Source organism: Daphnia pulex, chromosome 2, assembly GCF_021134715.1.
Source record: "Daphnia pulex isolate KAP4 chromosome 2, ASM2113471v1".
Lineage (NCBI taxonomy): Eukaryota > Metazoa > Arthropoda > Branchiopoda > Diplostraca > Daphniidae > Daphnia > Daphnia pulex.
The window spans coordinates 7,427,607-7,451,077 of record NC_060018.1 but is presented as its reverse complement, the minus strand read 5'-3'; the positions used below and the strand labels follow the sequence as shown (position 1 = coordinate 7,451,077).

The following is a 23,471-nucleotide window of genomic DNA, read 5'->3' as shown; positions in this document are numbered from 1 at the left end:
TTGACGAACTTGTCTCGCCCTGTCTCGATAGAGGTAAGCGGTCGAAGTACGGAGATGAGTAATTTTCTGTATTTTAAGAGATTTACGCAGAGGTAGTCGCAGCATGTTGCGCTCTGTGGATCTCGACTCGTTGTCGACTTGTCGGCACCAAAGATGAAGTTTGCATTGCTACTGCTTATTTTCTCCATTATCAACATGTAATTGTTACCCATAGCTGTTGTCCGGACGGTAAGCTAGCGTTATTTTATTATAATTTAAAGAGAAAATTTTATCGCATTTTACTCGCCTTGATTTATTGCATCATCCGTGGTCTATTCATTTGTATTTTCAAGACGTTTATAAATGCTCTAGACGTGGTCTACGACCGAAATGGATTTCTAGTGCTAATGATCCTGCTTGCTGCGACGGTAGTAGTCGGTCTCATCACATGGGGAAAGAGGACAATAATGTATTTTTTCAAAAATTTTTCTCCTTTCATACTTGCTTTCGTATTTAAACATAATCAATTACCATACCATTGTTTATTCCCCCTCCCTCCCCAAAGGCTAAAGTGGATTTGTTAATTTTTTCGACTCTATATCGATTTGTTTGGCTATGGTACTTGGATCATCATTTACCTGTGCCTACGTCCAAGAAATGTTTGGCGAGCAATGCACCTACGACTCCAACAATAATTTTGAATTGGATCAAGTTGAAGGCAATGACGACAAGCATAATTACGGTAGCCTATTCCATCATTTTGCTTTTTAAATTTGGGAATTCACAAATATTTGTTAAAGTTTTCACCTGAATTTTGTTTCGTTTTTTTATTTTATTTATTTCTTATGCGAAGATGCCAAAAGGACAAAAGCCAATGCGATTCTCTTTTATTGCATCATCTATTACTGCTGTTTAGTGATGAACATAATCGTCGTTGTTTTATGGATTGTCAAATTGGACTGCTCCAGACCAGATATTAACACGTCGATCCCGATTATGGAAGCTGAGAAGAATCCTTGAAGTGATAACGTCAATATGGACCATTGAAGGGAACAACATATTCCAGTCTTCTTTCCCTTTCAACTCCAAGACAACCGCTTTATTCCCCACTAAAGGAACTAAATTTACCAATCAAGCCAATCTACCTTGTTAAGATCGAGCGGACAAGTAAACGGCTCGAACGTGATGAATCTTTGTATTTCACTCAGGGAAATGACGACCTTCGTTCAACTCGGTCGACATGAGACTGAGGCCTAGCTTTTAGCCCTCGGCTCAACATGGGGGCGCTCTAGCGGCCAGACAAGTCACAACATCCCCCCACAAGCTTTCACAGAATGGGGAAGCGAACAAACAACAGACGAAAAAGAGACAAAGCAAACGATCTGAATTAAGAATGAAGGCGATAGGTCGCATGAAGACAGCGATAAATGACAGGGGGAGAGGAGCAATTTGTGCGGGGAGGCATAAAGTGAACATGACATAAAGTGAATATGATTGTTAAAGATCAAGGCGATTTCGGGCTCGGCGTTCACGATGGCTACGTCGCGGGGGGGAATCGGATGACGGGCGATCAGTTGCTGGATGTGGAGTGGTTCCGTCGGCTTCCGCATCGCCGGGTGGCGTGTTCGGGCTTCCTTCAGGATCTGGGGCAACAGCGGCTCGGATGGGACGTAGGAAGCGCCGGTTTCGCCAAAGGACACTCCCGCTTGCAAATTTGACGCGATAAGAGCGGAATTTCCCGATGGCCACGATGACGCCGACTTTCTTTCATAACTTGGTCTTCTCATCTTGAATGCGGACTTCCGTTCCGATTTTGAGCGGTGCCAGAGGATGGGCGTGGACGTCGTAGTAGATTTTCGTTTGGCGGAAGCGGCGGCGATGCGATCGCGCTCCATCGTGGCGGCTTTCCAGCGGGGCGCGTAAGAAGAATGATGGGCCGGTACAATTGAGCGCAAGTTGTGGCCAAAGACAATTTCGGCCGGGGAAGATCCCGTTTCTCCGGGGGTGTTGCGCAGCTCTAGTAGGCCTTGGGAAAATGCTTCGGTGGAAAAGTCGCCAGTGGGAGCGAGTTTGAGCACCAAAGACTCCATTATTTTGACGGCCGCCGTCGGCGTGGCCGTTGCCCTGGGGATAGTGCGGAGACGATAGAGCCGGCGCTACGCCCCAACGATGGAGAAATTGCTGGAAAGATCCTGCTGCAAACTGGGGTCCACCGTCCGAGCGGAATCGGATGGGCACGCCTAAGTCGACGAAGTTCTCGGCGATGGCTGCGATGACGTCTTTGGCCGTCGGATCTCGATGCCACCGGTGTACTGCCGGCCAGCCGGACAAGCGATCGATATATACCAGCACGTGCAGGTTCCCGTGCTGGAAAAGATCAGCCGAGACGTCTTCGAAGATGCGATGCGGCGGCGGCTCCACCAACATGGGTTCCTTGGGTAGGCTTGGGCGGACCTGCTGGCAAGATTGACATCCTTCGACGAGAAGGACTATGTCGTTGGACATCCCGGGCCAGTAAAGCGCCTGCCGCGCGCGTCGTTTCGTCCTGGTGATGCCTTGGTGGGATGAATGGAGCTTCTGAAGGATCTCACGTCGCGCTGCTTGGGGCACCACGATCCGACCGTTGTATAGCACCAAGCCGTCGTCGACGGAAAGATCCATGCGGATGGCCCAGAATTGGCGGACGTTGGCGGACGTGTGGCGGCGCTCGGACGGAAGCCGTTTGAAATGGCCTGGATCAACTCGTCGTAGGCCGTGTCCGTCGCGGCTATAAATCGCAGATTGTCGAGTAGTGGGTCGCGCAGGTACGGTGTAGTTTCCGGAGCCTCCTCGTTGCTCATCGACTGAATGCGACGTACGACGCAGTGACGCGCGTGCGATGAGATGTCCGCGTTGACGGCGTCGTCTTCTTCCGAGGGCTGGCCGACGGGAGAGCGGGATAAAGCGTCGGGAATAGAGTGATCTTTACCTTTCCTCCAGACCGTGGTGAAGACAAATGGGGAGAGACGTTCTTTCAGGCGTTGTAGTTTGGGGTTTTCCACCATGTCCAAGGTCTGCCGGTCCAAGATCAAGACCAGCAGCTGGTGGTCGACTAAAAGCGTGAATTTCGGGAGACCTAGTAAAAACAAACGACATTTGCGCACCGCCCATTCGACGGCCGCCAATTCAAGCTCGACAATAGCGTAGCGTGTCTCCAGATCGGTGTAACAACGGGAATTGCATTCGACGAGCTTCCAGATGGTGCCGTGCCGTTGCAGCAGGGCGTAGCCCAATCCGTGTTTGATTGACGCGTCCGTCTGCAGCATAGTTTCCAGCTGCGGGTCGAACTGCGTGAGGACTGGGGGACTGATGAGCGCCTTTTTGACGTCCTGGAATGCTGTCTCGTGGTCTGGGGTCCAGATGAATGGGTTGGACGTGCGTAGCAGTGGGCAGAGCGGTTCTTTCAACCCGCTGATGGAGCTGGAAAAACCGGCGAGCTGTTCCACCAGGCCTAAAAATGAGCGGAGTCCGGTGATGTCCTGTGGCCGTGGAAAATCGGCGATTGCCTTTAATTTGTCGGGATCTGCGCCGATGCCACCGCGCTGGATGATGTAGCCGACCCATTTCACGCGCTCCTGAGCAAAGAAGAACTTTTTTGGATTAAAAGTGAAGCCTGCGTCGCACGCTGCTTGGAGCACGGAACAGACGCCTCGCACGTGGGCAGGGAAGGATCGGTCGAAGCGCAACAGGTCGTCCACGACGCGCACGGTGTTGGATAGGTGGCTGAAAGCGGCGTCGGCTCGGCGATTAAACTCGTCGCTGTTGCAACTCAGCCCCATGGAGGCTCTCAAGTACTTATACCGACCCCACGGGGTCATGAAGACCGTGAGGTGTTGACTAGCTTCATCCAACGGAATCTGGAAGTAACCGTTGGTGGCGTCAAAGCAACTAAAGTAGATGGCGTCACTGTCGACTTCCGATACTGCGTCTCTGGTCGTCCGAACTGGATGGGTTGGCCGACACAAACGCGTTGTATTCCATCCTGTTTCCGCAAGACGACGAGGGGGGCAGCCCAGTCGGACGGTTCGGTCACGCGGACGATAATTCCGGCAGCTTCCTTGTCGTCCAACACTTTTTTCACTTCCGGTCAGTCAGCTTACGCTATGGGAGGGGCGCCGTTGACGTAATACGGCACGAAGTCGTTGGTCAGCTCGATGGTCATGGCCGGTCCGTCAATGTAGCGTAGGCCCTGGGACTGGTCGAAAACGACGTCGAAGTGAGCCATGATGGCCAAACGGGTGTGGCTGATAAATTCCTCCGTTGGTTTTTCGGATAGAGGTCCACTTAACCCTTTATCGACGTGAGCCGATAAAAGTTTTTAGCTTCTAGACGCCACGTAAACAAGGGTTAAGAGAGGATTCCCTATAGGGATTTGTCCCGACAGGCAATAGAGAGATCCAGAGGATCTTGCCACGGATGTCCCTACGGTCGAAAAAGGGCTAAGAAAGAAATAGGATCGGATGGTGGGGTGGATTGACCAACGGATCGGATGGACGATTGGTCGCCGGCCGGAAGGGGTTTCGGATAAGTGGGGTGCAAAATACCCAGTGAAATGCAATCTACGCAAGAAAGTAGCATGCCACGTATTGCCGGGCAAAAGACTACGGTGCATTGCGCCTCGCGCGGTCCGTAGTGGACTGTAAGTTCCAGCTGTCCAACGGATAGTAGAGTGGAGGAGCGGTCCGCCTGGACGAGGTCGTATTTGGCTCCGGAAAGGTCAGCTTCGGCAAGGCCAAGGCTGATCAACACGTCGAGACCGGCGACGAATACTTCCGCTCCCAGGTCCGGGATGGCTGATGTAACTGCGGTAAATGCTCTTGCAGAGCCCGCACGTAGATCCAGGTTGATGGTTGGGGTTTTACGGCGACGATTAGTGACCTGAAGATTGCACACGGCAATATGCGGCACCTTGGCCTTGAATCGGACCGATTTCTCCCGCGATGCAGATTCACTTTGCGGTCGTTTCGGGCAGCGTGGTGAGAAGTGACCTGGTTCGTTGCAGATATGACACTGCCGTCCGATGGCCGGGCATATTTCTTCCTTGTTATGAACCAATCTGCCACACGCGTTGCATATTGCCGTTCCGGGTGGCAGTGGCTGTCGACGTGGCCTGGCGTTCAACGCGTTGACGAATGATTGTCCGCTCAGCGTGCGTTCATTAGCACGGACGGATTCCTCTCCGCGGCAGAGGTTCACCGCCTGCTGCAAGGTAGGGAAGGGGGGTAGACTCAATAATTTCCTGCGCGATTCGCCGTCTCTCACGCCGGCCATGACTCGGGTCGCCAAACGCTCGTCCGAGCAATGAGCACAAAGTTCCGCCGTTCCCGCCAGTCTCTTCAGCCGTATAACAAAATCGTCGAAAGTTTCGTTGGCTGTTTGGTGACATTCTTCGAATGCAACGTGGTCCAATGCTACGTTTCGCTTTAGGCGAATATGATTTGCAATGGCGTCCAAGATTTCCGACGGCAACGTAGTATTGTTGGGCGTGAAATTCAAAGCCACTTCAACAGTTTGTTGCATCGTGGTGTCTAGTGATAGGCGGAGAGCGGCTGTCTGCTCCTCCACCGGGTAGGTCGACAATTGATTCAGGCGGCCGCCAAGTCTTGAAGTCAACTAGCGAAATATCACCGTGTAATTTCTCGAGTGATGACGTATCGAGCCGACGTCTGGAAACTGGAATGGCGGCGGTGGGGGCTGGTGGGCCTGGGCTTGGTGGAGGCGGCGGAGGTGGAGGCGGCGGATTTGGTGGCACGACATTTCCGCGAGAGGCATTGAGGAGAAGCTGCAGCTGATTTAATATCGTATCAAATTTGGTTTGAAGGGCGGCCTGCCCTTGCTCGATGAGGTCAAACGGGCCGCAACGTCGGCGGCGGCGTCATCTGCGTCGGAGTCAACCATGTTGGCACGCACGTTGGACGAACTGGCAGGCGTTTTTATGTAATCAAAACGCTGCATGGAACGCAACCGGACGGGGCACTGTGTCACACGATGTCGCAGGATAAACTCTGGTCAACGGAACGGCGACACAAGATGGCGGCTGGGATGACGAGAAAGACCACGCGAAAGGGGAGTGGTAGGGCAACAACGGGCAAGTCGTATGTGTGGCAGCTGCCAGTAAGTCAAAGAGATTTGGGGGGAAAAACACACACACGGAGGGAATACGAACGTGTTTCTACAACTGCGCCATGTTAAGATCGAGCGGACAAGTAAACGGCTCGAACGTGATGAATCTTTGTATTTCACTCAGGGAAATGACGACCTTCGTTCAATTCGGTCGACATGAGACTGAGGCCTAGCTTTTAGCCCTCGGCTCAACATGGGGGCGCTCTAGCGGCCAGACAAGTCACAACACACCTTATTACCCGACTGTGGCTGGGAATCTTCAAATGAAGAAAGAGGGTTTCAATCTGATGGACCATTGATTGTACACTATTTTTTTTTGTAAAGTAGGGGAGTGCGAGGTTATCCTGGAAAAAATTCGTATTTTATCGATTGTTTCGAAATTTATTACGATTTAAAAAAAACAGAAATGTACAGTATTACCTATACCTTAAGTTTCGGAACGCGCGAGAGAACCTTATGGAAAAAGGCGTTTTTCTCGGCGTTCCCAAAAATCCAATTTTCGTCGGATTGCGACGAATTTTTTTCTAGCTATTAATGGTAGTTGCATGAAGCTGATTTTTTTTAAATTTTTCCTAGCAAGAGAGCAACTTTTAACTCGAGCCCTAAGTTTGGGAACGCTCCGTAGAGCTATATGCAAATTAAGGTACTTTAAGGGGGGATAACTACAGAACAGGTAGAGCTAGGAAGACGCGGAAAACTCTGAAATGCAGAAGTTCACTAGCTGAACAACATTCTTCATTTTCAGATTTTTCGCGTCATATTAAATGTAGTAAATTGTAAATTGAAAACAGAATTTATTTGTTTGCCCGTGTTTGTCCCTTTTTTCCTCCCCATTTCCATCCCGGGAGCCTTTTTCTCTGTTAAACAGAGAAAACGCGCGCTTATGAGGAAGCGATAATCCGGCATGGAAAACGTTAAATGGAAGAATTACAGCGGCCCGTAAGATGATCGAACTCATGACCTCCGCGTTATTAGCACGGCGCTCTAACCAACTGAGCTAACAGGCCTATGAAATTTAATTTATTTATTTATTTATTAATCAAAGGTTCATTCATCATCAGTAAGGTATACTCTTACTACTCTCTGTGTGTCTTTAGAGAGAATGATTTAAGTTATCTACCAAGCAAGGCTATATCAGCAGCCAATTTCAATCGTCACTGTGAAGGCAATGCAAGCCAGTGATATTCATTGAGTGTTCGAGATATATTTGTAGTTTTATTGATCTGACATGATTCCCCATGGTTTGTGGTTAACTACTACTCATCATGAACTAATAGTTTCGTCATATGCTATTAATCGTGGCGGGACTCGAACCCGCAATTTTCGGATAACTACTTTCATAGAAGTCCGACGCCTTATCCATTAGGCCACACGACCTACACTTAAAGAAAGTGCTAGGATTTTGCATCTCTCATTTAACCTGCTCTTCAGTAAGGTCAAACGGAAATATTGGTGAACCAATAAATATTATTACTAGATTGTCTGAAATATCGGAGCAGTTGTGGCCGAGTGGTTAAGGCGATAGACTTGAAATCTATTCCTCTCTGAGGGCGTAGGTTCGAACCCTACCAACTGCGGTGAATTGCCATTTGTTTCACATGCTAGTATTTTCTAGTGGAACAACTCATTTTCAATCGTTTACTAATATCTCAAATTTACGCATGATTACAAATATTAACTGTGCAGTCATGGGTATCCTAGGTCCCGGGATCTATCTCGGAACCGTGGAGCCATGACCTGTTACTTGGCGTTTCCAGAAACGTGTCTATTTTTCAGAACCAGTGCCGAAATGCATTATGGCGGTCTTTGAGTGTAGTTTACAAACACAAAATGTAGTCAGAGACAAATTATAGGATGAAAGAATGTGTACCCATTTTGTTTACGAAGAATAGAAAAACGTCCGTACTTCCGTCCGTAAAAGATCTATAAGCAATCGTAAAATTTAAAAATGAACTCGAACGGAAAACTATTGCAATACCAATTATTAAGCCCGGTTAGCTCAGACGGTAGAGCGCGGGACTTTTAATCCTGAGGTCAAGGGTTCAAGCCCCTCTTCGGGCGGCTAGTCTTTTGATTTTAGTTAGTATTGTTGGTTTTCCACCATTTATTATCAAGTTAATATCGTTTGAAATCATTCACCATTATGGGCAGAATTCATAGATGTTCATAGACGACAACACGAGTTCTCATGGTGTTTCTTTACGTTAATTCCTACGATGTAGAGAAAGTGCGAACCAAAAGGAAGTACATTCGGATATAGGTCGTGGAACATACACAAATAATGAAATGAGATAGTGAGAAAGAGTATCCCTCATTGTGAGAGTAGAAAGCCTTGATATTTGATACAACTAATTGCAATAGTAAATGTATGTCCAGTTATAGAACTCGAAAGCTGTAAATAGAGTTTGTAGTTAAGATTATTCAAAAAACATGGTTTTCAAGATTGAGACGATGTCCACAGACGGTAATCGCTGTATGTTTATATAACATGGGACGTTTGGCTATCTTCTAGGAAAAAGCTTTGCAATATAACGTCATTCCTAGAATAGGAGATTCAACATAACTCAGCCTTTGTGGCCTAATGGATAAGGCACCGGCCTCCTAAGCCGGGGATTGCGAGTTCGAGTCTCGCCAGAGGTAGCGAGCAACCGAAACTATAATTATCGAAAATCGTCGTTAAATTGGCAATTACTTGTCTTTTGTTTTACTGTTTTCAAGCAAAAATTTTCATTGGTCCAAGTGTTGAGAAATCGCTGAAATGGCATGCTTAAACTTGGAAACCTTTGCCAGTGACAATTACTTGGCAGCGGAACTTATTCTGCTGTTTTACAGGTGAACTCTGACTCTCTCATCCTTCTCTGCCGTCTTCACTGGTTCCTGGAGCAACAACGCGCTGAATTCAAGACGCTGGTCATGATGGTAAGGTGCATTCTCGGCAACGTGTACTTGTTGTCTCTCATCTACTTTTAGAAACTATCTAAACCTGGCCTACGATCACAGACCTCGACTTCGATGGACCTGACTGTTCTTACCACTCGTACGGACCATTGTTGAGAGCATGCCTTATCCAGGGTCAACCCGTTGCTTAGTTTGTCTTGTCTTGTCCAGGGCCATCACATATGCTAAAGACCTAAAGACCTTTCGTTCTTCTCTCACTGTGTACTCCCCTACTGATTTTAAACTTGGATGTTCTCCCAAAAAATGACTAGAAATAACTTCTGGCGTCACTTGATCAAATGTTGTGTAGTTACATTTACCAATAAAATGCCACAAAACGCAGATAGTAGGATTCGAACCTACGCTCCAAGATGGAAACTGACTTCGAGTCAGTCGCCTTAACCACTCGGCCATATCTGCATTCACTATTTTAGAAAAATATTTCGAATCTATCAGTACCTTTTTAGAGTGGAAAATATTTAATGAAAGAATTATAGTGGCCCGTAAGAGGATCGAACTCATGACCTCCGCGTTATTAGCACGGCGCTCTAACCAACTGAGCTAACAGGCCAATAAATTTATAACATATTAATCAAAGGTTCATTCATCATCAGTTAGGTATACTCTGTGTGTCTTTAGAGAGAATGATTTAAGGTATCTACCAAGCAAGGCTATATCAGCAGCCAATTTCAATCGTCACTGTGAAGGCAATGCAAGCCAGTGATATTCATTGAGTGTTCGAGATATATTTGTAGTTTTATTGATCTGACATGATTCCCCATGGTTTGTGGTTAACTACTACTCATCATGAACTAATAGTTTCGTCATATGCTATTAATCGTGGCGGGACTCGAACCCGCAATTTTCGGATAACTACTTTCATAGAAGTCCGACGCCTTATCCATTAGGCCACACGACCTACACTTAAAGAAAGTGCTAGGATTTTGCATCTCTCATTTAACCTGCTCTTCAGTAAGGTCAAACGGAAATATTGGTGAACCAATAAATATTATTACTAGATTGTCTGAAATATCGGAGCAGTTGTGGCCGAGTGGTTAAGGCGATAGACTTGAAATCTATTCCTCTCTGAGGGCGTAGGTTCGAACCCTACCAACGGCGGTGAATTGCCATTTGTTTCACATGCTAGTATTTTCTAGTGGAACAACTCATTTTCAATCGTTTACTAATATCTCAAATTTACGCATGATTACAAATATTAAATGTGCAGTCATGGGTATCCTAGGTCCCGGGATCTATCTCGGAACCGTGGAGCCATGACCTGTTACTTGGCGTTTCCAGAAACGTGTCTATTTTTCAGAACCAGTGCCGAAATGCATTATGGCGGTCTTTGAGTGTAGTTTACAAACACAAAATGTAGTCAGAGACAAATTATAGGATGAAAGAATGTGTACCCATTTTGTTTACGAAGAATAGAAAAACGTCCGTACTTCCGTCCGTAAAAGATCTATAAGCAATCGTAAAATTTAAAAATGAACTCGAACGGAAAACTATTGCAATATCAATTATTAAGCCCGGTTAGCTCAGACGGTAGAGCGCGGGACTTTTAATCCTGAGGTCAAGGGTTCAAGTCCCTTATCGGGCGGCTAGTCTTTTGATTTTAGTTAGTATTGTTGGTTTTCCACCATTTATTATCAAGTTAATATCGTTTGAAATCATTCACCATTATGGGCAGAATTCATAGATGTTCATAGACGACAACACGAGTTCTCATGGTGTTTCTTTACGTTAATTCCTACGATGTAGAGAAAGTGCGAACCAAAAGGAAGTACATTCGGATATAGGTCGTGGAACATACACAAATAATGAAATGAGATAGTGAGAAAGAGTATCCCTCATTGTGAGAGTAGAAAGCCTTGATATTTGATACAACTAATTGCAATAGTAAATGTATGTCCAGTTATAGAACTCGAAAGCTGTAAATAGAGTTTGTAGTTAAGATTATTCAAAAAACATGGTTTTCAAGATTGAGACGATGTCCACAGACGGTAATCGCTGTATGTTTATATAACATGGGACGTTTGGCTATCTTCTAGGAAAAAGCTTTGCAATATAACGTCATTCCTAGAATAGGAGATTCAACATAACTCAGCCTTTGTGGCCTAATGGATAAGGCACCGGCCTCCTAAGCCGGGGATTGCGAGTTCGAGTCTCGCCAGAGGTAGCGAGCAACCGAAACTATAATTATCGAAAATCGTCGTTAAATTGGCAATTACTTGTCTTTTGTTTTACTGTTTTCAAGCAAAAATTTTCATTGGTCCAAGTGTTGAGAAATCGCTGAAATGGCATGCTTAAACTTGGAAACCTTTGCCAGTGACAATTACTTGGCAGCGGAACTTATTCTGCTGTTTTACAGGTGAACTCTGACTCTCTCATCCTTCTCTGCCGTCTTCACTGGTTCCTGGAGCAACAACGCGCTGAATTCAAGACGCTGGTCATGATGGTAAGGTGCATTCTCGGCAACGTGTACTTGTTGTCTCTCATCTACTTTTAGAAACTATCTAAACCTGGCCTACGATCACAGACCTCGACTTCGATGGACCTGACTGTTCTTACCACTCGTACGGACCATTGTTGAGAGCATGCCTTATCCAGGGTCACCCCGTTGCTTAGTTTGTCTTGTCTTGTCCAGGGCCATCACATATGCTAAAGACCTAAAGACCTTTCGTTCTTCTCTCACTGTGTACTCCCCTACTGATTTTAAACTTGGATGTTCTCCCAAAAAATGACTAGAAATAACTTCTGGCGTCACTTGATCAAATGTTGTGTAGTTACATTTACCAATAAAATGCCACAAAACGCAGATAGTAGGATTCGAACCTACGCTCCAAGATGGAAACTGATTTCGAGTCAGTCGCCTTAACCAATCGGCCATATCTGCATTCACTATTTTAGAAAAATATTTCGAATCTATCAGTACCTTTTTAGAGTGGAAAATATTTAATGAAAGAATTATAGTGGCCCGTAAGAGGATCGAACTCATGACCTCCGCGTTATTAGCACGGCGCTCTAACCAACTGAGCTAACAGGCCAATAAATTTATAACATATTAATCAAAGGTTCATTCATCATCAGTTAGGTATACTCTGTGTGTCTTTAGAGAGAATGATTTAAGGTATCTACCAAGCAAGGCTATATCAGCAGCCAATTTCAATCGTCACTGTGAAGGCAATGCAAGCCAGTGATATTCATTGAGTGTTCGAGATATATTTGTAGTTTTATTGATCTGACATGATTCCCCATGGTTTGTGGTTAACTACTACTCATCATGAACTAATAGTTTCGTCATATGCTATTAATCGTGGCGGGACTCGAACCCGCAATTTTCGGATAACTACTTTCATAGAAGTCCGACGCCTTATCCATTAGGCCACACGACCTACACTTAAAGAAAGTGCTAGGATTTTGCATCTCTCATTTAACCTGCTCTTCAGTAAGGTCAAACGGAAATATTGGTGAACCAATAAATATTATTACTAGATTGTCTGAAATATCGGAGCAGTTGTGGCCGAGTGGTTAAGGCGATAGACTTGAAATCTATTCCTCTCTGAGGGCGTAGGTTCGAACCCTACCAACGGCGGTGAATTGCCATTTGTTTCACATGCTAGTATTTTCTAGTGGAACAACTCATTTTCAATCGTTTACTAATATCTCAAATTTACGCATGATTACAAATATTAAATGTGCAGTCATGGGTATCCTAGGTCCCGGGATCTATCTCGGAACCGTGGAGCCATGACCTGTTACTTGGCGTTTCCAGAAACGTGTCTATTTTTCAGAACCAGTGCCGAAATGCATTATGGCGGTCTTTGAGTGTAGTTTACAAACACAAAATGTAGTCAGAGACAAATTATAGGATGAAAGAATGTGTACCCATTTTGTTTACGAAGAATAGAAAAACGTCCGTACTTCCGTCCGTAAAAGATCTATAAGCAATCGTAAAATTTAAAAATGAACTCGAACGGAAAACTATTGCAATATCAATTATTAAGCCCGGTTAGCTCAGACGGTAGAGCGCGGGACTTTTAATCCTGAGGTCAAGGGTTCAAGTCCCTTATCGGGCGGCTAGTCTTTTGATTTTAGTTAGTATTGTTGGTTTTCCACCATTTATTATCAAGTTAATATCGTTTGAAATCATTCACCATTATGGGCAGAATTCATAGATGTTCATAGACGACAACACGAGTTCTCATGGTGTTTCTTTACGTTAATTCCTACGATGTAGAGAAAGTGCGAACCAAAAGGAAGTACATTCGGATATAGGTCGTGGAACATACACAAATAATGAAATGAGATAGTGAGAAAGAGTATCCCTCATTGTGAGAGTAGAAAGCCTTGATATTTGATACAACTAATTGCAATAGTAAATGTATGTCCAGTTATAGAACTCGAAAGCTGTAAATAGAGTTTGTAGTTAAGATTATTCAAAAAACATGGTTTTCAAGATTGAGACGATGTCCACAGACGGTAATCGCTGTATGTTTATATAACATGGGACGTTTGGCTATCTTCTAGGAAAAAGCTTTGCAATATAACGTCATTCCTAGAATAGGAGATTCAACATAACTCAGCCTTTGTGGCCTAATGGATAAGGCACCGGCCTCCTAAGCCGGGGATTGCGAGTTCGAGTCTCGCCAGAGGTAGCGAGCAACCGAAACTATAATTATCGAAAATCGTCGTTAAATTGGCAATTACTTGTCTTTTGTTTTACTGTTTTCAAGCAAAAATTTTCATTGGTCCAAGTGTTGAGAAATCGCTGAAATGGCATGCTTAAACTTGGAAACCTTTGCCAGTGACAATTACTTGGCAGCGGAACTTATTCTGCTGTTTTACAGGTGAACTCTGACTCTCTCATCCTTCTCTGCCGTCTTCACTGGTTCCTGGAGCAACAACGCGCTGAATTCAAGACGCTGGTCATGATGGTAAGGTGCATTCTCGGCAACGTGTACTTGTTGTCTCTCATCTACTTTTAGAAACTATCTAAACCTGGCCTACGATCACAGACCTCGACTTCGATGGACCTGACTGTTCTTACCACTCGTACGGACCATTGTTGAGAGCATGCCTTATCCAGGGTCACCCCGTTGCTTAGTTTGTCTTGTCTTGTCCAGGGCCATCACATATGCTAAAGACCTAAAGACCTTTCGTTCTTCTCTCACTGTGTACTCCCCTACTGATTTTAAACTTGGATGTTCTCCCAAAAAATGACTAGAAATAACTTCTGGCGTCACTTGATCAAATGTTGTGTAGTTACATTTACCAATAAAATGCCACAAAACGCAGATAGTAGGATTCGAACCTACGCTCCAAGATGGAAACTGATTTCGAGTCAGTCGCCTTAACCAATCGGCCATATCTGCATTCACTATTTTAGAAAAATATTTCGAATCTATCAGTACCTTTTTAGAGTGGAAAATATTTAATGAAAGAATTATAGTGGCCCGTAAGAGGATCGAACTCATGACCTCCGCGTTATTAGCACGGCGCTCTAACCAACTGAGCTAACAGGCCAATAAATTTATAACATATTAATCAAAGGTTCATTCATCATCAGTTAGGTATACTCTGTGTGTCTTTAGAGAGAATGATTTAAGGTATCTACCAAGCAAGGCTATATCAGCAGCCAATTTCAATCGTCACTGTGAAGGCAATGCAAGCCAGTGATATTCATTGAGTGTTCGAGATATATTTGTAGTTTTATTGATCTGACATGATTCCCCATGGTTTGTGGTTAACTACTACTCATCATGAACTAATAGTTTCGTCATATGCTATTAATCGTGGCGGGACTCGAACCCGCAATTTTCGGATAACTACTTTCATAGAAGTCCGACGCCTTATCCATTAGGCCACACGACCTACACTTAAAGAAAGTGCTAGGATTTTGCATCTCTCATTTAACCTGCTCTTCAGTAAGGTCAAACGGAAATATTGGTGAACCAATAAATATTATTACTAGATTGTCTGAAATATCGGAGCAGTTGTGGCCGAGTGGTTAAGGCGATAGACTTGAAATCTATTCCTCTCTGAGGGCGTAGGTTCGAACCCTACCAACGGCGGTGAATTGCCATTTGTTTCACATGCTAGTATTTTCTAGTGGAACAACTCATTTTCAATCGTTTACTAATATCTCAAATTTACGCATGATTACAAATATTAAATGTGCAGTCATGGGTATCCTAGGTCCCGGGATCTATCTCGGAACCGTGGAGCCATGACCTGTTACTTGGCGTTTCCAGAAACGTGTCTATTTTTCAGAACCAGTGCCGAAATGCATTATGGCGGTCTTTGAGTGTAGTTTACAAACACAAAATGTAGTCAGAGACAAATTATAGGATGAAAGAATGTGTACCCATTTTGTTTACGAAGAATAGAAAAACGTCCGTACTTCCGTCCGTAAAAGATCTATAAGCAATCGTAAAATTTAAAAATGAACTCGAACGGAAAACTATTGCAATATCAATTATTAAGCCCGGTTAGCTCAGACGGTAGAGCGCGGGACTTTTAATCCTGAGGTCAAGGGTTCAAGTCCCTTATCGGGCGGCTAGTCTTTTGATTTTAGTTAGTATTGTTGGTTTTCCACCATTTATTATCAAGTTAATATCGTTTGAAATCATTCACCATTATGGGCAGAATTCATAGATGTTCATAGACGACAACACGAGTTCTCATGGTGTTTCTTTACGTTAATTCCTACGATGTAGAGAAAGTGCGAACCAAAAGGAAGTACATTCGGATATAGGTCGTGGAACATACACAAATAATGAAATGAGATAGTGAGAAAGAGTATCCCTCATTGTGAGAGTAGAAAGCCTTGATATTTGATACAACTAATTGCAATAGTAAATGCATGTCCAGTTATAGAACTCGAAAGCTGTAAATAGAGTTTGTAGTTAAGATTATTCAAAAAACATGGTTTTCAAGATTGAGACGATGTCCACAGACGGTAATCGCTGTATGTTTATATAACATGGGACGTTTGGCTATCTTCTAGGAAAAAGCTTTGCAATATAACGTCATTCCTCGAATAGGAGATTCAACATAACTTAGCCTTTGTGGCCTAATGGATAAGGCACCGGCCTCCTAAGCCGGGGATTGCGAGTTCGAGTCTCGCCAGAGGTAGCGAGCAACCGAAACTATAATCATCGAAAATCGTCGTTAAATTGGCAATTACTTGTCTTTTGTTTTACTGTTTTCAAGCAAAAATTTTCATTGGTCCAAGTGTTGGGAAATCGCTGAAATGGCATGCTTAAACTTGGAAACCTTTGCCAGTGACAATTACTTGGCAGCGGAACTTATTCTGCTGTTTTACAGGTGAACTCTGACTCTCTCATCCTTCTCTGCCGTCTTCACTGGTTCCTGGAGCAACAACGCGCTGAATTCAAGACGCTGGTCATGATGGTAAGGTGCATTCTCGGCAACGTGTACTTGTTGTCTCTCATCTACTTTTAGAAACTATCTAAACCTGGCCTACGATCACAGACCTCGACTTCGATGGACCTGACTGTTCTTACCACTCGTACGGACCATTGTTGAGAGCATGCCTTATCCAGGGTCACCCCGTTGCTTAGTTTGTCTTGTCTTGTCCAGGGCCATCACATATGCTAAAGACCTAAAGACCTTTCGTTCTTCTCTCACTGTGTACTCCCCTACTGATTTTAAACTTGGATGTTCTCCCAAAAAATGACTAGAAATAACTTCTGGCGTCACTTGATCAAATGTTGTGTAGTTACATTTACCAATAAAATGCCACAAAACGCAGATAGTAGGATTCGAACCTACGCTCCAAGATGGAAACTGATTTCGAGTCAGTCTCCTTAACCACTCGGCCATATCTGCATTCACTATTTTAGCAAAATATTTCGAATGTATCAGTACCTTTTTAGAGTGGAAAATATTTAATGAAAGAATTATAGTGGCCCGTAAGAGGATCGAACTCATGACCTCCGCGTTATTAGCACGGCGCTCTAACCAACTGAGCTAACAGGCCAATAAATTTTTAACATATTAATCAAAGGTTCATTCATCATCAGTTAGGTATACTCTGTGTGTCTTTAGAGAGAATGATTTAAGGTATCTACCAAGCAAGGCTATATCAGCAGCCAATTTCAATCGTCACTGTGAAGGTAATGCAAGCCAGTGATATTCATTGAGTGTTCGAGATATATTTGTAGTTTTATTGATCTGACATGATTCCCCATGGTTTGTGGTTAACTACTACTCATCATGAACTAATAGTTTCGTCATATGCTATTAATCGTGGCGGGACTCGAACCCGCAATTTTCGGATACCTACTTTCATAGAAGTCCGACGCCTTATCCATTAGGCCACACGACCTACACTTAAAGAAAGTGCTAGGATTTTGCATCTCTCATTTAACCTGCTCTTCAGTAAGGTCAAACGGAAATATTGGTGAACCAATAAATATTATTACTAGATTGTCTGAAAATTGGGGCAGTTGTGGCCGAGTGGTTAAGGCGATAGACTTGAAATCTATTCCTCTCTGAGGGCGTAGGTTCGAACCCTACCAACGGCGGTGAATTGCCATTTGTTTCACATGCTAGTATTTTCTAGTGGAACAACTCATTTTCAATCGTTTACTAATATCTCAAATTTACGCATGATTACAAATATTAAATGTGCAGTCATGGGTATCCTAGGTCCCGGGATCTATCTCGGAACCGTGGAGCCATGACCTGTTACTTGGCGTTTCCAGAAACGTGTCTATTTTTCAGAACCAGTGCCGAAATGCATTATGGCGGTCTTTGAGTGTAGTTTACAAACACAAAATGTAGTCAGAGACAAATTATAGGATGAAAGAATGTGTACCCATTTTGTTTACGAAGAATAGAAAAACGTCCGTACTTCCGTCCGTAAAAGATCTATAAGCAATCGTAAAATTTAAAAATGAACTCGAACGGAAAACTATTGCAATATCAATTATTAAGCCCGGTTAGCTCAGACGGTAGAGCGCGGGACTTTTAATCCTGAGGTCAAGGGTTCAAGCCCCTCTTCGGGCGGCTAGTCTTTTGATTTTAGTTAGTATTGTTGGTTTTCCACCATTTATTATCAAGTTAATATCGTTTGAAATCATTCACCATTATGGGCAGAATTCATAGATGTTCATAGACGACAACACGAGTTCTCATGGTGTTTCTTTACGTTAATTCCTACGATGTAGAGAAAGTGCGAACCAAAAGGAAGTACATTCGGATATAGGTCGTGGAACATACACAAATAATGAAATGAGATAGTGAGAAAGAGTATCCCTCATTGTGAGAGTAGAAAGCCTTGATATTTGATACAACTAATTGCAATAGTAAATGTATGTCCAGTTATAGAACTCGAAAGCTGTAAATAGAGTTTGTAGTTAAGATTATTCAAAAAACATGGTTTTCAAGATTGAGACGATGTCCACAGACGGTAATCGCTGTATGTTTATATAACATGGGACGTTTGGCTATCTTCTAGGAAAAAGCTTTGCAATATAACGTCATTCCTAGAATAGGAGATTCAACATAACTCAGCCTTTGTGGCCTAATGGATAAGGCACCGGCCTCCTAAGCCGGGGATTGCGAGTTCGAGTCTCGCCAGAGGTAGCGAGCAACCGAAACTATAATTATCGAAAATCGTCGTTAAATTGGCAATTACTTGTCTTTTGTTTTACTGTTTTCAAGCAAAAATTTTCATTGGTCCAAGTGTTGAGAAATCGCTGAAATGGCATGCTTAAACTTGGAAACCTTTGCCAGTGACAATTACTTGGCAGCGGAACTTATTCTGCTGTTTTACAGGTGAACTCTGACTCTCTCATCCTTCTCTGCCGTCTTCACTGGTTCCTGGAGCAACAACGCGCTGAATTCAAGACGCTGGTCATGATGGTAAGGTGCATTCTCGGCAACGTGTACTTGTTGTCTCTCATCTACTTTTAGAAACTATCTAAACCTGGCCTACGATCACAGACCTCGACTTCGATGGACCTGACTGTTCTTACCACTCGTACGGACCATTGTTGAGAGCATGCCTTATCCAGGGTCACCCCGTTGCTTAGTTTGTCTTGTCTTGTCCAGGGCCATCACATATGCTAAAGACCTAAAGACCTTTCGTTCTTCTCTCACTGTGTACTCCCCTACTGATTTTAAACTTGGATGTTCTCCCAAAAAATGACTAGAAATAACTTCTGGCGTCACTTGATCAAATGTTGTGTAGTTACATTTACCAATAAAATGCCACAAAACCCAGATAGTAGGATTCGAACCTACGCTCCAAGATGGAAACTGATTTCGAGTCAGTCGCCTTAACCAATCGGCCATATCTGCATTCACTATTTTAGAAAAATATTTCGAATCTATCAGTACCTTTTTAGAGTGGAAAATATTTAATGAAAGAATTATAGTGGCCCGTAAGAGGATCGAACTCATGACCTCCGCGTTATTAGCACGGCGCTCTAACCAACTGAGCTAACAGGCCAATAAATTTATAACATATTAATCAAAGGTTCATTCATCATCAGTTAGGTATACTCTGTGTGTCTTTAGAGAGAATGATTTAAGGTATCTACCAAGCAAGGCTATATCAGCAGCCAATTTCAATCGTCACTGTGAAGGCAATGCAAGCCAGTGATATTCATTGAGTGTTCGAGATATATTTGTAGTTTTATTGATCTGACATGATTCCCCATGGTTTGTGGTTAACTACTACTCATCATGAACTAATAGTTTCGTCATATGCTATTAATCGTGGCGGGACTCGAACCCGCAATTTTCGGATAACTACTTTCATAGAAGTCCGACGCCTTATCCATTAGGCCACACGACCTACACTTAAAGAAAGTGCTAGGATTTTGCATCTCTCATTTAACCTGCTCTTCAGTAAGGTCAAACGGAAATATTGGTGAACCAATAAATATTATTACTAGATTGTCTGAAAATTGGGGCAGTTGTGGCCGAGTGGTTAAGGCGATAGACTTGAAATCTATTCCTCTCTGAGGGCGTAGGTTCGAACCCTACCAACGGCGGTGAATTGCCATTTGTTTCACATGCTAGTATTTTCTAGTGGAACAACTCATTTTCAATCGTTTACTAATATCTCAAATTTACGCATGATTACAAATATTAAATGTGCAGTCATGGGTATCCTAGGTCCCGGGATCTATCTCGGAACCGTGGAGCCATGACCTGTTACTTGGCGTTTCCAGAAACGTGTCTATTTTTCAGAACCAGTGCCGAAATGCATTATGGCGGTCTTTGAGTGTAGTTTACAAACACAAAATGTAGTCAGAGACAAATTATAGGATGAAAGAATGTGTACCCATTTTGTTTACGAAGAATAGAAAAACGTCCGTACTTCCGTCCGTAAAAGATCTATAAGCAATCGTAAAATTTAAAAATGAACTCGAACGGAAAACTATTGCAATATCAATTATTAAGCCCGGTTAGCTCAGACGGTAGAGCGCGGGACTTTTAATCCTGAGGTCAAGGGTTCAAGTCCCTTATCGGGCGGCTAGTCTTTTGATTTTAGTTAGTATTGTTGGTTTTCCACCATTTATTATCAAGTTAATATCGTTTGAAATCATTCACCATTATGGGCAGAATTCATAGATGTTCATAGACGACAACACGAGTTCTCATGGTGTTTCTTTACGTTAATTCCTACGATGTAGAGAAAGTGCGAACCAAAAGGAAGTACATTCGGATATAGGTCGTGGAACATACACAAATAATGAAATGAGATAGTGAGAAAGAGTATCCCTCATTGTGAGAGTAGAAAGCCTTGATATTTGATACAACTAATTGCAATAGTAAATGTATGTCCAGTTATAGAACTCGAAAGCTGTAAATAGAGTTTGTAGTTAAGATTATTCAAAAAACATGGTTTTCAAGATTGAGACGATGTCCACAGACGGTAATCGCTGTATGTTTATATAACATGGGACGTTTGGCTATCTTCTAGGAAAAAGCTTTGCAATATAACGTCATTCCTCGAATAGGAGATTCAACATAACTTAGCCTTTGTGGCCTAATGGATAAGGCACCGGCCTCCTAAGCCGGGGATTGCGAGTTCGAGTCTCGCCAGAGGTAGCGAGCAACCGAAACTATAATCATCGAAAATCGTCGTTAAATTGGCAATTACTTGTCTTTTGTTTTACTGTTTTCAAGCAAAAATTTTCATTGGTCCAAGTGTTGGGAAATCGCTGAAATGGCATGCTTAAACTTGGAAACCTTTGCCAGTGACAATTACTTGGCAGCGGAACTTATTCTGCTGTTTTACAGGTGAACTCTGACTCTCTCATCCTTCTCTGCCGTCTTCACTGGTTCCTGGAGCAACAACGCGCTGAATTCAAGACGCTGGTCATGATGGTAAGGTGCATTCTCGGCAACGTGTACTTGTTGTCTCTCATCTACTTTTAGAAACTATCTAAACCTGGCCTACGATCACAGACCTCGACTTCGATGGACCTGACTGTTCTTACCACTCGTACGGACCATTGTTGAGAGCATGCCTTATCCAGGGTCACCCCGTTGCTTAGTTTGTCTTGTCTTGTCCAGGGCCATCACATATGCTAAAGACCTAAAGACCTTTCGTTCTTCTCTCACTGTGTACTCCCCTACTGATTTTAAACTTGGATGTTCTCCCAAAAAATGACTAGAAATAACTTCTGGCGTCACTTGATCAAATGTTGTGTAGTTACATTTACCAATAAAATGCCACAAAACGCAGATAGTAGGATTCGAACCTACGCTCCAAGATGGAAACTGATTTCGAGTCAGTCTCCTTAACCACTCGGCCATATCTGCATTCACTATTTTAGCAAAATATTTCGAATGTATCAGTACCTTTTTAGAGTGGAAAATATTAATGAATTATGAAATAAGAAATTATGATAAATGAAAGAATTATAGTGGCCCGTAAGAGGATCGAACTCATGACCTCCGCGTTATTAGCACGGCGCTCTAACCAACTGAGCTAACAGGCCAATAAATTTTTAACATATTAATCAAAGGTTCATTCATCATCAGTTAGGTATACTCTGTGTGTCTTTAGAGAGAATGATTTAAGGTATCTACCAAGCAAGGCTATATCAGCAGCCAATTTCAATCGTCACTGTGAAGGCAATGCAAGCCAGTGATATTCATTGAGTGTTCGAGATATATTTGTAGTTTTATTGATCTGACATGATTCCCCATGGTTTGTGGTTAACTACTACTCATCATGAACTAATAGTTTCGTCATATGCTATTAATCGTGGCGGGACTCGAACCCGCAATTTTCGGATACCTACTTTCATAGAAGTCCGACGCCTTATCCATTAGGCCACACGACCTACACTTAAAGAAAGTGCTAGGATTTTGCATCTCTCATTTAACCTGCTCTTCAGTAAGGTCAAACGGAAATATTGGTGAACCAATAAATATTATTACTAGATTGTCTGAAAATTGGGGCAGTTGTGGCCGAGTGGTTAAGGCGATAGACTTGAAATCTATTCCTCTCTGAGGGCGTAGGTTCGAACCCTACAAACTGCGGTGAATTGCCATTTGTTTCACATGCTAGTATTTTCTAGTGGAACAACTCATTTTCAATCGTTTACTAATATCTCAAATTTACGCATGATTACAAATATTAACTGTGCAGTCATGGGTATCCTAGGTCCCGGGATCTATCTCGGAACCGTGGAGCCATGACCTGTTACTTGGCGTTTCCAGAAACGTGTCTATTTTTCAGAACCAGTGCCGAAATGCATTATGGCGGTCTTTGAGTGTAGTTTACAAACACAAAATGTAGTCAGAGACAAATTATAGGATGAAAGAATGTGTACCCATTTTGTTTACGAAGAATAGAAAAACGTCCGTACTTCCGTCCGTAAAAGATCTATAAGCAATCGTAAAATTTAAAAATGAACTCGAACGGAAAACTATTGCAATACCAATTATTAAGCCCGGTTAGCTCAGACGGTAGAGCGCGGGACTTTTAATCCTGAGGTCAAGGGTTCAAGTCCCTTATCGGGCGGCTAGTCTTTTGATTTTAGTTAGTATTGTTGGTTTTCCAACATTTATTATCAAGTTAATATCGTTTGAAATCATTCACCATTATGGGCAGAATTCATAGACGTTCATAGACGACAACACGAGTTCTCATGGTGTTTCTTTACGTTAATTCCTACGATGTAGAGAAAGTGCGAACCAAAAGGAAGTACATTCGGATATTGTTGTAAAGTCTACCACTAGGTGGCCTCGCATCGTCCTCTCTCATGTCGAGTCCACCCAGACGGCACTATGAATACACAGACACACACAGACTACCAAGACTACAACATGGTGTCAGAAGTGCTCGAGTAATTTTTCAATTTCTCGCGTGTGGTGTGTTTCTTGATGTTTCA

General features: G+C 43.3%; 34 non-coding genes across 34 annotated transcripts; 16 read left to right on the top strand and 18 right to left on the bottom strand.

Annotated features, from left to right (window-relative positions):
• Positions 1-7,434: 7,434 nt before the first annotated feature.
• Trnar-ucu lies at positions 7,435-7,518 on the bottom strand. The gene is given in 2 exon segments: positions 7,435-7,470; positions 7,482-7,518. It is a non-coding gene; the product is annotated as a tRNA-Arg (tRNA).
• Positions 7,519-7,636: 118 nt separating this feature from the next.
• Trnas-uga lies at positions 7,637-7,718 on the top strand. Its single transcript has one exon. It is a non-coding gene; the product is annotated as a tRNA-Ser (tRNA).
• Positions 7,719-8,708: 990 nt separating this feature from the next.
• On the top strand, positions 8,709-8,781 carry Trnar-ccu. Its single transcript has one exon. It is a non-coding gene; the product is annotated as a tRNA-Arg (tRNA).
• A 635-nt stretch (positions 8,782-9,416) lies between these two features.
• Positions 9,417-9,498, bottom strand: Trnas-cga. Its single transcript has one exon. It is a non-coding gene; the product is annotated as a tRNA-Ser (tRNA).
• A 77-nt stretch (positions 9,499-9,575) lies between these two features.
• Positions 9,576-9,649, bottom strand: Trnai-aau. The gene has a single exon. It is a non-coding gene; the product is annotated as a tRNA-Ile (tRNA).
• Positions 9,650-9,913: 264 nt separating this feature from the next.
• Trnar-ucu lies at positions 9,914-9,997 on the bottom strand. Its single transcript is given in 2 exon segments — positions 9,914-9,949; positions 9,961-9,997. It is a non-coding gene; the product is annotated as a tRNA-Arg (tRNA).
• Positions 9,998-10,115: 118 nt separating this feature from the next.
• Trnas-uga lies at positions 10,116-10,197 on the top strand. Its single transcript has one exon. It is a non-coding gene; the product is annotated as a tRNA-Ser (tRNA).
• Positions 10,198-11,187: 990 nt separating this feature from the next.
• Trnar-ccu lies at positions 11,188-11,260 on the top strand. Its single transcript has one exon. It is a non-coding gene; the product is annotated as a tRNA-Arg (tRNA).
• Positions 11,261-11,895: 635 nt separating this feature from the next.
• Positions 11,896-11,977, bottom strand: Trnas-cga. Its single transcript has one exon. It is a non-coding gene; the product is annotated as a tRNA-Ser (tRNA).
• A 77-nt stretch (positions 11,978-12,054) lies between these two features.
• On the bottom strand, positions 12,055-12,128 carry Trnai-aau. Its single transcript has one exon. It is a non-coding gene; the product is annotated as a tRNA-Ile (tRNA).
• A 264-nt stretch (positions 12,129-12,392) lies between these two features.
• Positions 12,393-12,476, bottom strand: Trnar-ucu. The gene is given in 2 exon segments: positions 12,393-12,428; positions 12,440-12,476. It is a non-coding gene; the product is annotated as a tRNA-Arg (tRNA).
• A 118-nt stretch (positions 12,477-12,594) lies between these two features.
• Trnas-uga lies at positions 12,595-12,676 on the top strand. The gene has a single exon. It is a non-coding gene; the product is annotated as a tRNA-Ser (tRNA).
• A 990-nt stretch (positions 12,677-13,666) lies between these two features.
• On the top strand, positions 13,667-13,739 carry Trnar-ccu. Its single transcript has one exon. It is a non-coding gene; the product is annotated as a tRNA-Arg (tRNA).
• Positions 13,740-14,374: 635 nt separating this feature from the next.
• On the bottom strand, positions 14,375-14,456 carry Trnas-cga. The gene has a single exon. It is a non-coding gene; the product is annotated as a tRNA-Ser (tRNA).
• A 77-nt stretch (positions 14,457-14,533) lies between these two features.
• Positions 14,534-14,607, bottom strand: Trnai-aau. The gene has a single exon. It is a non-coding gene; the product is annotated as a tRNA-Ile (tRNA).
• Positions 14,608-14,871: 264 nt separating this feature from the next.
• On the bottom strand, positions 14,872-14,955 carry Trnar-ucu. The gene is given in 2 exon segments: positions 14,872-14,907; positions 14,919-14,955. It is a non-coding gene; the product is annotated as a tRNA-Arg (tRNA).
• A 118-nt stretch (positions 14,956-15,073) lies between these two features.
• Trnas-uga lies at positions 15,074-15,155 on the top strand. The gene has a single exon. It is a non-coding gene; the product is annotated as a tRNA-Ser (tRNA).
• A 411-nt stretch (positions 15,156-15,566) lies between these two features.
• Positions 15,567-15,639, top strand: Trnak-uuu. The gene has a single exon. It is a non-coding gene; the product is annotated as a tRNA-Lys (tRNA).
• Positions 15,640-16,145: 506 nt separating this feature from the next.
• Positions 16,146-16,218, top strand: Trnar-ccu. Its single transcript has one exon. It is a non-coding gene; the product is annotated as a tRNA-Arg (tRNA).
• A 635-nt stretch (positions 16,219-16,853) lies between these two features.
• Positions 16,854-16,935, bottom strand: Trnas-cga. Its single transcript has one exon. It is a non-coding gene; the product is annotated as a tRNA-Ser (tRNA).
• Positions 16,936-17,012: 77 nt separating this feature from the next.
• Positions 17,013-17,086, bottom strand: Trnai-aau. The gene has a single exon. It is a non-coding gene; the product is annotated as a tRNA-Ile (tRNA).
• A 264-nt stretch (positions 17,087-17,350) lies between these two features.
• Trnar-ucu lies at positions 17,351-17,434 on the bottom strand. The gene is given in 2 exon segments: positions 17,351-17,386; positions 17,398-17,434. It is a non-coding gene; the product is annotated as a tRNA-Arg (tRNA).
• Positions 17,435-17,551: 117 nt separating this feature from the next.
• Positions 17,552-17,633, top strand: Trnas-uga. Its single transcript has one exon. It is a non-coding gene; the product is annotated as a tRNA-Ser (tRNA).
• Positions 17,634-18,623: 990 nt separating this feature from the next.
• Trnar-ccu lies at positions 18,624-18,696 on the top strand. The gene has a single exon. It is a non-coding gene; the product is annotated as a tRNA-Arg (tRNA).
• A 794-nt stretch (positions 18,697-19,490) lies between these two features.
• Trnai-aau lies at positions 19,491-19,564 on the bottom strand. The gene has a single exon. It is a non-coding gene; the product is annotated as a tRNA-Ile (tRNA).
• A 264-nt stretch (positions 19,565-19,828) lies between these two features.
• Positions 19,829-19,912, bottom strand: Trnar-ucu. The gene is given in 2 exon segments: positions 19,829-19,864; positions 19,876-19,912. It is a non-coding gene; the product is annotated as a tRNA-Arg (tRNA).
• A 117-nt stretch (positions 19,913-20,029) lies between these two features.
• Positions 20,030-20,111, top strand: Trnas-uga. Its single transcript has one exon. It is a non-coding gene; the product is annotated as a tRNA-Ser (tRNA).
• Positions 20,112-20,522: 411 nt separating this feature from the next.
• Trnak-uuu lies at positions 20,523-20,595 on the top strand. The gene has a single exon. It is a non-coding gene; the product is annotated as a tRNA-Lys (tRNA).
• Positions 20,596-21,101: 506 nt separating this feature from the next.
• Positions 21,102-21,174, top strand: Trnar-ccu. The gene has a single exon. It is a non-coding gene; the product is annotated as a tRNA-Arg (tRNA).
• Positions 21,175-21,809: 635 nt separating this feature from the next.
• Trnas-cga lies at positions 21,810-21,891 on the bottom strand. Its single transcript has one exon. It is a non-coding gene; the product is annotated as a tRNA-Ser (tRNA).
• Positions 21,892-21,996: 105 nt separating this feature from the next.
• Positions 21,997-22,070, bottom strand: Trnai-aau. Its single transcript has one exon. It is a non-coding gene; the product is annotated as a tRNA-Ile (tRNA).
• Positions 22,071-22,334: 264 nt separating this feature from the next.
• On the bottom strand, positions 22,335-22,418 carry Trnar-ucu. Its single transcript is given in 2 exon segments — positions 22,335-22,370; positions 22,382-22,418. It is a non-coding gene; the product is annotated as a tRNA-Arg (tRNA).
• A 117-nt stretch (positions 22,419-22,535) lies between these two features.
• On the top strand, positions 22,536-22,617 carry Trnas-uga. Its single transcript has one exon. It is a non-coding gene; the product is annotated as a tRNA-Ser (tRNA).
• A 411-nt stretch (positions 22,618-23,028) lies between these two features.
• On the top strand, positions 23,029-23,101 carry Trnak-uuu. Its single transcript has one exon. It is a non-coding gene; the product is annotated as a tRNA-Lys (tRNA).
• The last annotated feature ends 370 nt before the right edge of the window (positions 23,102-23,471 follow it).